Here is an 11,354-nt window from a genome sequence, read left to right as displayed (position 1 = left end):
CATCCCCTTCGAGCCCCGTTCTCTAAATGCATTATTTGTGGACTGTGTGGCGAAAGGCTGTGGCAGGCGAATTACAAATGAACCAGCAACCTTGCTGGGATGACACCGCCATTATTCTATTTAGCTCAAGCTCAAGTAACAGACAGGGGCACTTCAGAGCCAATCATGTTTCACCCAGAGCCTCTGCTACTCTGGCCCCACCCCTGAGAGAGAGCATCCTTATGAACCCATCATTCATTCATTCATTCATTCATTCTGACTCTTTTTCCGCTTTGCTGGTCAAGGGAGTCACTAGAGCCTATCCCAGCTCGCGATGGGCGAGAGGCAGGCTACACCCCGGATGCATCGCCAGCGGGGCATGAATTCTTTGCAGTGTGATTTAATCTGATTTGCAGTTCCTGTGTCCCCCCATGGACATTTCATTCACATTGTAGAAATTATTTGAACATAAATGACATTCATTCTATAACAGATTTTGCATTGCTTCCATTGCAAGTTGATCTAGACTCGTGAGGTGCCCTTGGGTTGACCTCTGGGCCTCCACGTTGTTTCGAGCTCTTTGTGAAGCAATCGGATCACCTCGGAGTCTTCCCTCCCGGCATGGGAATGGGAGCACACGGGTTTGAGATTAGCCTCCTCAAGCGTTAACGTTACACCTCATCAGCAGGCATGGCTGTGCAGCAAGAGCGTGTTCTCCAGAGAAGATGATAAGAGGAGGACACTTGTTCTAGTGTGGGAGGGACGTCGCACAGACACCCTTCCCCAATCTGCGTACCATTATTGATATCACCCCCCCCCCCCCCCCCCACCCCCCCCCCCGGGCCCGTTTGTTTTTGTTTGATATACAATTGCATCCAGCGCTCCTCCTCCTCCTCGACCGTCATATAACACACCACTTATCCATAAGGACATTAATAATTGATTACCCAGGTACTGTCCAGTATTGGTGCGTTATCAATGTGACATCGGTCTCTCGGGGCAGAAAAGCATGGCGTTCTAAAGGGGTGGCAAGGGAAAAACAATAACTTTAAATAATTTTGCAACACAGAAAGTCATCAAATAGCCAAGCAGACCCAGCGGTGGACCAAGTCTGATTATAACCGGATTATTTAGAACTGAAATAAGACTTTCTCTGCATTTCATCATCAGGATGCTTTTAATAAGCCTTAATTAACCAGATTTTCTCAAATTAACTCCTCAGTCATATTTTAATCAGGTCTTAAAGGGATAGCTCACCTAAAGTTAAGCACTTTCCCCCCGTCCTCCCGGAGGAAGTAATAACATCAGTAACAAGTGCTTCAAAAACATATTTGGTCGTGTTAAAGTGAGAGAGCTCCATGACAGCTCTAATAATCATTACTGCCGTGCATCGGGACAAGGATGTTTGCAGGCTTGGCTTAAAGGGGACAAATTATGAAAAACTCACTTTTTCCATGTTTCTACACTATTATGCTGATCAACACAAAAACAGCGAAATAAACCATCAAGTGAATCCTGGGTAGTTTGTGTAGTTCCGTAATCAAGTCCAGAAACGCTTCTGGAATAAATCTCTGTTCATGTGACGTCACAGTACGAAAACGTGCACAAGATGTGCACGCACATGCATGCACATTCATTGCGTGCATGCAATGAACTTAGTTTTCGTTTTGAGAGGCTTTTCTGATGGAGCTGTTTGAGACAGAAATGACGGACGCTGTCCTGCAGCATCTCTTTGCTATTTTGACCAAAGACTGCCACAGATATTTCATACAAGTGTCTGGGAACTGCGTTAACTTGTAGAAAAAAGGACCTTTCAGATGTAAAAGCTCTATGGATTTGATTTAATTTTGGTTGTTGCCATGCAGATCCTTTCGGTTTTGCCTGCTCGGGTTGAGCGATCGGCCTCTGAGTTTGATCACAGCGCCTGATGTCCAACTTCACAGACAGAATGTTGTGCTGAAGTAGAAGCAGGTACACTCGCTTCCCCAGAAATATTCCTAGTGAATTATTTACTTCTCAGGGTGGCTGAGCTTACCCTCAGAGATGTTAAATCTCCGACTGTGGCAAAGAGCTCAAAGTACAGCCTTTGGTTTTTCAAGTTGAAAGGACCAGTTGAGGTTGTTTGGGCATCTGATGAGACTGCCTGCCTTTATAAGATGTACTGAGCAGGTCCAACTGGGATTCCACATCCCATCTGCCGTGGGCACCTGGACTGAGACGGGCAGTTAAAAACCTTAAGTCATTATTATTCCTATGCTTTCCACATTTTGACCGTTTAATGACCTCGCTGTTGTCCCGCCACTGTTGCTGTCTTCATCAAGTAAAAATGGTCTCTGTAAATCTTTGTCATTTGACCAAGCATGGAAAAGTAATTTATATCCTGATATCTGGGCCAAGACTTCTTCTCCTGCTTTCATCCGGAAGCCCTCAAACTGTGTCGCCCCTGGAGGCTAAATGGTAATTTTGGCAAGATGACCTGATTTTATTGAATATTCCTGAAACCCAGCGAATTGAGATGAATGAGAAAATATGGGATTCCAAAGGACGACGTGAGACGAGGTGGTTTTGCCTGCTCAGAGAGTTGCCAGGGACACTCGCGTGTCTTACTCGGTGCCCAACAGCGCAGCCGCTCACCTCTTATCTGAATTGCGTCCGAATGTAATTCATACAAATTGCTTTGGACTTGGCATTCAAATCCCACTCCAGCGTTCCTGCTAAAGTTTGATAGCCCTTTTTCTTCAAATCTTTCCACACATTTTTTTTCTTTTTCTTTTTCTTTTTCTTTCTCACTTTGCGTGTCAAGATCAGATGTATTGTTCTGGCAGGTTGGGGATAAAAGCTGAACACAATTTCTTTGCTTTCTGCTTTGAGCGCTTTGGTTTCTCAGATAGACAACAACAATTTTATGAAATTTACTTGTCAGTTTTTCCATTTTGAGTTGGCTTCCAGCTTCCTGTCAGTCCTACCTTCATGCTCCAGTCATACCTGAGGAGACCTTTATTTCAAGCAGACGAGACGAGTGGCTGACATAAAAAGAAATTCGTACTATGGCAGATGATACGTGAAGACTGGATCTTAGACTATTTGATGGGGATCATTTTACACTGAGCTACAGATCAATCCCTACATGGAACTGCGGAGAATCAAGTTACATCTTACCCTTCCTGATTTTGTGCAAGGCTGGTTTGGGTCAAATATTTATGTGCAACTGCCTGTACAAATAAAACAGCTCAAACGAAGATATGCATTTATTATTGTCATACAAATAATCTTCGGATTAAATATACCCTTAATTAGTCGAGGAAATAGAGGTTGGATCAGCTACAGGTGTGACTTCATGACTTCAGGTGAGACTCTGGAACCTCCAAAACAAAGGACAAGCGATTCTTTTAAATGTTACGCTGGACGCCAACACACTGGAGCACCAAATGTAATTGGTTTGTTCAGGGTAAATGAAGAAGTGCAGCCTAAAGAAAGATCCTTATGCAATGCTTCTGTACAATCTCAGTGCCAACAGACAGCGGGAGTGGGCAGCGTCAGGTTTTTAAAAATCCGACTCTATCATTGCGATTATTTGTGAAGAAGCATCGTCATCCCGAGCGACCTTCTCTGCCCGAGATTCATTAACTCTCATTAGATCACGTTTGAAAACTGAATCACGTCTCGAGATCACGTTGGAACGCCTGACACATCCAGCACGTTGATAGGGAGCTGCAAAGGAGGTGCGTCTCTAAATGAGCTGCTTATTCTAAAATAAAAGCCGTCCCCAGGAGAATAACAACGAAGTTATGCGACATTGCAAAACAAAGAGCTCCCTTGTTACAGGGAAGGAAACTCCCACGCGCTCTGTCTGAGCTGAAAGCGTTTTACAAACGCAACATTTAAACCCAAAAACACTTTTAAATTTAACGGGTTTAATAATGGACATCATGTTATTTATAGATTTTAGGAGCTCGGGGAAATCAAACAAGGAAGAACACCCTCTCTTTATAATGGCTTCAAAGGCTTTCTCTTGCTTTCCATCTGGTGCAACACAACCCCCCCCAACAACAAGATGACAGGGAACTGAATTCCTTCCAGCATAATGGGAGAGGTGACTGGAATACAACATGTGCCTCGCTGGATATTCCCTTAACGTGTCCATACATCTCAGGCCTGGCGAAAGAAGTGGACAGTCTTTATTTGGGACTGTAAAGAATTTCCATTTAAACAGCCTCATTAAGAATGAAAAAGAGAAAGAGAGGGAGAAAAAGCGACACATTCATTGCAGTTGATGCTTTCCTCCAGCGAGTGCACGCATGGCTCGGCTTCAGATACAGAAAGAACCGCAACTCGATCATTTAATTAGATATTCTGCCCCGCATATGGAATGTCTCTTTTGATAACGCCGGCCCATTCAGAGGTTAATGAAACGAGCCGAGATAATGAATCTCTCTAAAGATGCAACGCACACTCAACTCTTCAAGTACAACATAAAGTGCAACTGCATTTTTATTCGCGGAGAGGCCAGAGTTGAGTCCCGAGAAAAAGACGAGTGACCCTCCGAAACGCAAAGCATTACTGATACTTTATTTGTACATAAACAAACAAGGCGGCGGTAATCCACACGTAGAAAAGCGTTTTGACTTCAACGCTCTTTCTGAGGCGGAATTCTCCCCGACTCTTCCATAGGACTATTTTCAACTCAATTTTATTTCAATTCAATTTTATTTCTATAGCGCCAGATCACAACAGAAAGTTATCTCAAGGCACTTTACAGGTGTAGCAGGGAAAGACAGAACCCAAATTGTCCCGTAAGAGCAAGAACTTTGACAACGGAGGCAAGGAAAACTTCCCTTTATCAGGCAGAAACCTTGAACAGAACCTAAGACTCATAGTGGACGGCCATCTATCTGGAGCGGCTGGGTTGAGAGAGAGAGAGAGAGCAGGAGCAGACAAAAACAAAATGTAACATGTCGGCTGCTGAACAAGATACTGACTAAAGAGCTGCTATATAAAGCTAGAAATGCTAATGCTAGCGACATGGACCCAAGTTCAGCACCACGGACAGAGAGACAGAGGGAGAGAGAGCACAAAACTACAGGGAAGAGAGAGAGATTACTGACATATATTTATAACCAGATAGAGAGGGAGGAGCTCAGTGTGTCATAGGAGGTTAAGCCACCAGTGCTGGCCTATGACAGCATATTAATTATTGTATTGATCAATTATCAGCAACAGTTGACTTGGGGGGGGTTCTTTAAATGTTTTCTTTAAATTTGAATAAACGAGGCTCCAAACCAATTTGGTGCTTTTTTGTTAGCACATATATAAATTCAGCACAGCCCTTTTCATTAGACACGCATCAGTGGGAGACAATTTTCGTTCACATTGGTTTCCTGTCAGCTGTTGATATTAGAATTTATTGCAACTATTGTGAAGTTTATTATTTGAAAGTGTGGTACGCAGCATGTTCATGCAGTTGTACTTGGAGTTTAGGGAAATTAGACAACAAAGTCGAAAGATGCTGACAAATCAATAATAAAAGATGAAGTGTGTTTTATGCAATGGCAGAATAAAGATACTATTACTCCTCATGTAAATTATACATTTCTGTAGTGTTAATTCCAGAATACAGGCAATTTTTTTATGGAAAACTTTGCAGCTTTATCTTTATACACTAAAGATAAAGTGTGTGGACATTAAATCCACACACTTCTAGCATTTTTTGGCTTTTTTTTGGGATCGGCATGACAAATAACTTTCCAACTAATTTAAGTCATTCATGAGAAGTGAATGTAGAAGATCCTTTATTGCAGCAGGTTTGTGATATAGTCAGAACATCATTGGGGAAATTGAAGGACGTCTGTCTTGAGAAACAGAGACTTAAATCCCTTCATAGAGTCCAGACAATGGCGGCGGTGGATGATGACTCTGCAAAGACCTGTAAACTGGGACCACCCCCAATTCCTACAGATGGGCACCAGTTGGTTTGTACGGCTTTAATGGGCCCTGGCAGTGAAAAGGGGTTGACAGGTATGAGTAGTAGTACTGTTGAACTGTTTAAGTATTTGTGAAGTGGCAGCTGTCATGAAAAACGTTGCTGATCCCTGCTCTAGACAGACAGACAGACAAACAGATAGACAGACAGAGAGAGAGAGAGAGAGTTAGATAGATAGATACCTTTTAAAGTATTCAAGAGAGCATGAGCTTTTTTCCAGGTTATTTTTGCTGTCAAAATTAATTAATGGCTATTTTTAACGACGTTTTTTAATTAAAATACCTGAAGGAGTATTTCATGATTGAGTCTTTGCTCCTCTTCTTCAGAGATGTTCGCCGTGTGCCTGCTTGTGAATGCATTATTTAATGGCATAGCGTGTCGAGGTCACCGGCGCTCCGCAGCGTCAGAATTAAAAATGCATCACAAGCAGAGCGACCATGTTTACTCCACTGGAAATCCTCCAGACCTCCTGCACCATGCTGGTAATTAAAGGTGAACTGATATTGCATTTCAGGGGCAACAGCCGGTATTCCTCTGATTTCACATGAGGTGTCTCAAAATAACGGACGGACTTCCATGAAAATGTCGCCACATTCAAATTGTTCAACTCATAATAAAATAGTTGCTTCCTCCTGGAAATATCAGGATATTTGTTCATTTCGGTGTTCCTTTTTTAATCTTTCAAGATGAAGAGCAACACAATCAAATAAAACCGAGAGCTCTACATATCTGATGGAGGTGCAGCCCAGAATTAGCAGGCAAACTATAATAAAGCGAGGGATGAGAAACTCAACGGCAACACTTTTTAAAAAAATATTATTTTATAACACATTTTTGACTTATGCATGCTGAGCCTCTTTATTTTATGCTGCATAGTCCACTGCAAGAAAGTAATGACTACAGCATATGAAAAAGATTATCTTGGGAAATAAAAACAGGCCTTTACTTTCAAGTATATTGTGGAAAAATTGGAAACACTGGAGCTGTTTGGTTTCCTGGTCCTTCCAGGTCCAGAAACAAATCCCTCTCATGGCAAACATGGCCTCATTCCTGCAACTTAAACAATAACAAATAAAAACCTATCCTTGACACCCCCCACCCACACCCGCAGTCAGACCCTATTGACTCTGAGTGCAGTCGGTGTTGGAGACGGTCCATATCTGTACATATCACTCCAAGTCAATTAAAACCGGACTGGAAGGCCAGTCCAAAGAGAACAGAGTAACAGCTGGAGTAAAAGACAGAAAGAGGAGAGTGGGAAGGGAAAGATAAATAAGGGGAATCAGAGGAGATTGAAGGACGAGAAGGAGTAAGGAAAGGCTGGAGGACGGCGTAATGTGAAAGGAGAGAGCACACACTGATGCCGCAGTCTTGCACCATCAGAGGAGTCTTTCTCTGCCAGGGTAAAAAGTGGCCAGCTGCTGGAGAGGAGAGGGAGGGACAGGATGGAGGGTGAGGATGAAGGGAAGGATCTGTGATGGACACTGAAGGCAGAGCTGGCACTCATCCTTTCCTGGCCCCCGCTTTGCCCCCCGTCTCTCTCTCCCTGTCTCAGTGCCTCGGTAATAAGCGCCGCCCTGGTCCAAAACACACCTTCTTTGTGTTTGTGGGGCTCAACCGGACAGATCGATGGGGGAAAAGACGAAGCCGCTCCAAGGTCTCCAAAGCCCTCTGCTGAGCAGTTGCACCAGCTGTCAGGTTTTTCCTCTCTCAAACTAAAATATGACGGTTGATGATAGAATATTTAATAATTAGCTTGGGGCTGCAACCTGTTTTTTTCTGCAGCGGCGCTTCTCATTGACACACATGTACTCTGTTTTACTCCTGCTCACCTTCATTCCTCTCTTTTCTAGAGCATATCTCCTCTTCTCTAAAACCTCCTCTACCTGCTCCCTTCTCTCGCTGCAGATCACAATATCATCTGCAAACATCATATTCCAAGGAGCTTCCTGTCTCACCTCATCTGTTTGTCTATCCATATCACAGGTCAAGGCAGGTGAGAACCCAAATACATGACAGTAGAATGGGAATCCAAAAACAGCTAGAGCTTTATTTCTAAGTACTAGGGAGTCAGCCCAGATCAGCAGACAAAAACAGGGCAGGGGCGGGCACAGAGACAGTTCCAGGGATCAGGCAAAAGCCATAAACCGGGCAGTGAGGAAGATCAGGCAGACAAATCCCAAGGAGCAGGCGAGTAGACAGAATCCGGGAATCAGGCAGGGTCAATACACGGGAGGTCGATCTGGAACTCTGGAAAGTAGGAATCATCACTAACAATCTGGCAGTGAGGTGTGGCAGGTGATGACAGGAGCATGAACTGATTGCAGGAGGTGGATCTGAGAAGACGGGGGAAGTTAGTGTGGAAAGGACCCGTTAGCATCACTCACTGGTGATGCACCTGTTTTCCTCCTCTTCATCTCTGTCTTTGACCCAGAATAATCTCATTTCCAGCGGCGTCCCGTGGGTTAACAATGCTGCTGGCAGTCGTTGTTAACCCGGGCCTCGACCGATCCGGTATGACTTTCATATTTACTTTGATTTGCATTTTTTTCTCTCCTTGATACATGAAATTATTCAAGTTCACCTTCAAGTCTCTCTCGACTAAATGCACTCTCTCCATCTGTTTGGCAGCGAACAGGCACCAAATACATAAAAAAAAAAAAACTAATTGATGTCATGGTTTCAAAAGAGCACCATTGGCTGAAAAGACTTCCAGCCTCCTACTGAGCTGAAAATGTCAGGAATGACAGCCGGAGACTGAGGCATAAATCTCGGGCTGCAGCAGGGGTGGTTGCAGCGGCGTAGGAGGCATTACAGTGTCAGCTTTGACAAAGCTTTGATCTCTTGGACGCATGACTTTGTTGTTGTTTTTGCTGGCCGATAATGGATGTCACCGCGCAGTAATGGCCGAGTCTTACAAGCCCTTTGTTGTGTAGCTGTTTTCTGCACATCTCCCAAAAAACAAACTAATATACAGGAGAACATCGGAAGCCGTGAAGGATTGTGTGTATATCCCAAAAAACAGATGAACACCCGGGAGGCAGTGTATTTTCTCCAAGGATTGTTTGTGTATACGTGTGTGTGTGTGCGTGTGTGTGTGTGTGTGTGTGATGACTGAGCAGTGGTCTCTAGGGGGAGACAGACACCAATAGCCGTCACTGTTCAGACCTCCTCGGAGACGTGAAGCTTGTCTCCGGCTCAGTTCATGCCAGCATCTCTCTCTCTCTCTCTCTCTCTCTCTCGTTTTCATTCTGGCTTGAGATGCACACAAACACGCTTCATAAAAACATCTCAGTCTCTCCACCTTCTCTCCATCTGTCTCACCTCGCAACCGCCTTCCCACGTCGCATGCGCTCATTTCCAATTACCAGGCAGGTAGCTGCCATTCCCAGGCAGTAGCTCACCAAACCTGATTAGCTGTTCCCATGGAGCCGGCGGGACAGCAGAGGTATTGAACGTGGCGAGAGCTTTTGAACCGCCTCGTTTATTGAGCGTCTGTGGAGCTATTCTTTATTTTTTTTATATCGTGCCGTTTGAATCACTTCCATATACATTATTTGTGTGTCTTGTTGGTTTTGTGTTCGGTACAAACTGGATTGTGCGCATGAGGTGAACATCTTCTCTACATAGCTGAGTGCAATATTGACACGCACAGGCGAGTTTAGTCGACACATATTTGCTAGCAGTTTGTGATCTAGTGGAAATCACTTTAAGCCTCACATGATAGCTCGTTATTTCCACAGTGAAAAAAAATCCTCATTGCCGTTTGTTTGAGTGTCTGAAAATGCAACGGTACGAAACAGCAGCAGGTGCAAGAAGACTTCACCTTGACTGAAATACGACCTTGATTCCGCTGGCCCAGAGGCGGAGGAGAAGGAAAATGTGGAAAAGAGGCCAGAGTGGTTTTATTGACTGGTTCTCTAACATAGAAAGATGTAAGATTTGTTTCATGACTGCCGGGGAGCATTAGCATTCATAAAGGAAATGTTAATACTCGGGGGGGGGGGGGTCTGATTTCCTTGGTGGTTTCGGTCCCTTCTTTGTTGCTTCACTTCGGGACCTGCGGCTTATACGGATTGGCTGTGGCCTCCCCAGACGCACCTGGGGCTGATTCCCGTCATCAACACCAACCTTTTCTTTGCGGCACCAGCCAGTCGCCGCGGGTTACTAGAGTTTGCCTTTTAGTTTTTCCCTCTCGGTTGTGTGTTTGTTATATGGACTACGTTGGGCCTCCAGCCGGCCCTTACCCTGTTTGCAGCTCCAGGTTTTTGTTTTTTATTTTGCATCAGTAAAAACAGTAAACTGCAGTACCGTCTCTGCTTTCTGGGGGTCTGCTCACCAATCCTCCACAAGCGTCTGCATGCGCTGCTCGATGTGACCAACGAGAGCTTGTGACCTCTGTGTAACTTGGCGGTAAGCTCATACAAGAAAAAGGAACTACAGTGCTATAGCTCTGACCAGTGGCGTCGTTAGGCCTATTTTAGGGGGGCTTCAGCTTCAGCCCCCCTAAAAAAAAATATATATATATTTTTTTTGTTCAGTGACCAAAAAATGCGGACATATTCTATTAAAGCCGCCAGAATATATGTTTAAAGACATGTAACCTGTCATTATTTACTTAAATCCGATCATGAATCTGTTTCCCCTCACTTCATGGCGTAAGGTAGAGAACCCGTTCCACCTGTTCCTATAGAGAATGCCCACATCACTGAAACTCCAGTCCACGTTTTCCCTGTGACCGCGCTAATTGTAGGACGTCGGTCCCTGCAGCGTGTTTGAAGCTTTAGGAGAAGAACGTGAACGGATGGATGAAGAATGGATATAAGAAAGTTTTTCAAGAAAGTAAGTGTTTATCACTGCTGGTAGTAACATACCAGCATCTATCACACACCAGAGTGTGTGATAGATTTAAGGGCAAACACACAGATGCATATGGAGCTGTATGGGAGAACTACAGCCCTGAGCCACACCCACAGCCTCCCTGAATCAGGTGCAGAGACCTGCAGAACCTGGAGGAACCTGCAGGTTCACGCACTGAATAGGACTCAGACACAGTGAGTGGGTAGGATGGTTGGCGAGCTTGAGTTAAGATTTAAACGTGTCCTAAATGTGAGAACTTATTGAGTGGATCACACTTGAATGAACTTCAACACTAGAGCCTGAAAACAGAGGAGGTTCTGGTGGCCAGAAAACAGAGGCTGGATGTTTACCCAAAGAGATATCGTCTGTTCACAACCTCCTTGATTCAGACATGTTTCCCTCTCTGAAGGTTCTACCCAAGTTGCCCAAACAGTGCCCGTAAGCAGCTGCTCATGTGAACGGTCCTTTAGTGCACTGCGTCTGGCTCAAACGAGCCAGAAAAGACTTCACAGTCTTGCAGTCATTGAAAAAGACA

Source organism: Brachionichthys hirsutus, chromosome 5 (genome assembly GCF_040956055.1).
Source record: "Brachionichthys hirsutus isolate HB-005 chromosome 5, CSIRO-AGI_Bhir_v1, whole genome shotgun sequence".
Lineage (NCBI taxonomy): Eukaryota > Metazoa > Chordata > Actinopteri > Lophiiformes > Brachionichthyidae > Brachionichthys > Brachionichthys hirsutus.
This window is presented reverse-complemented; position numbering follows the sequence as displayed.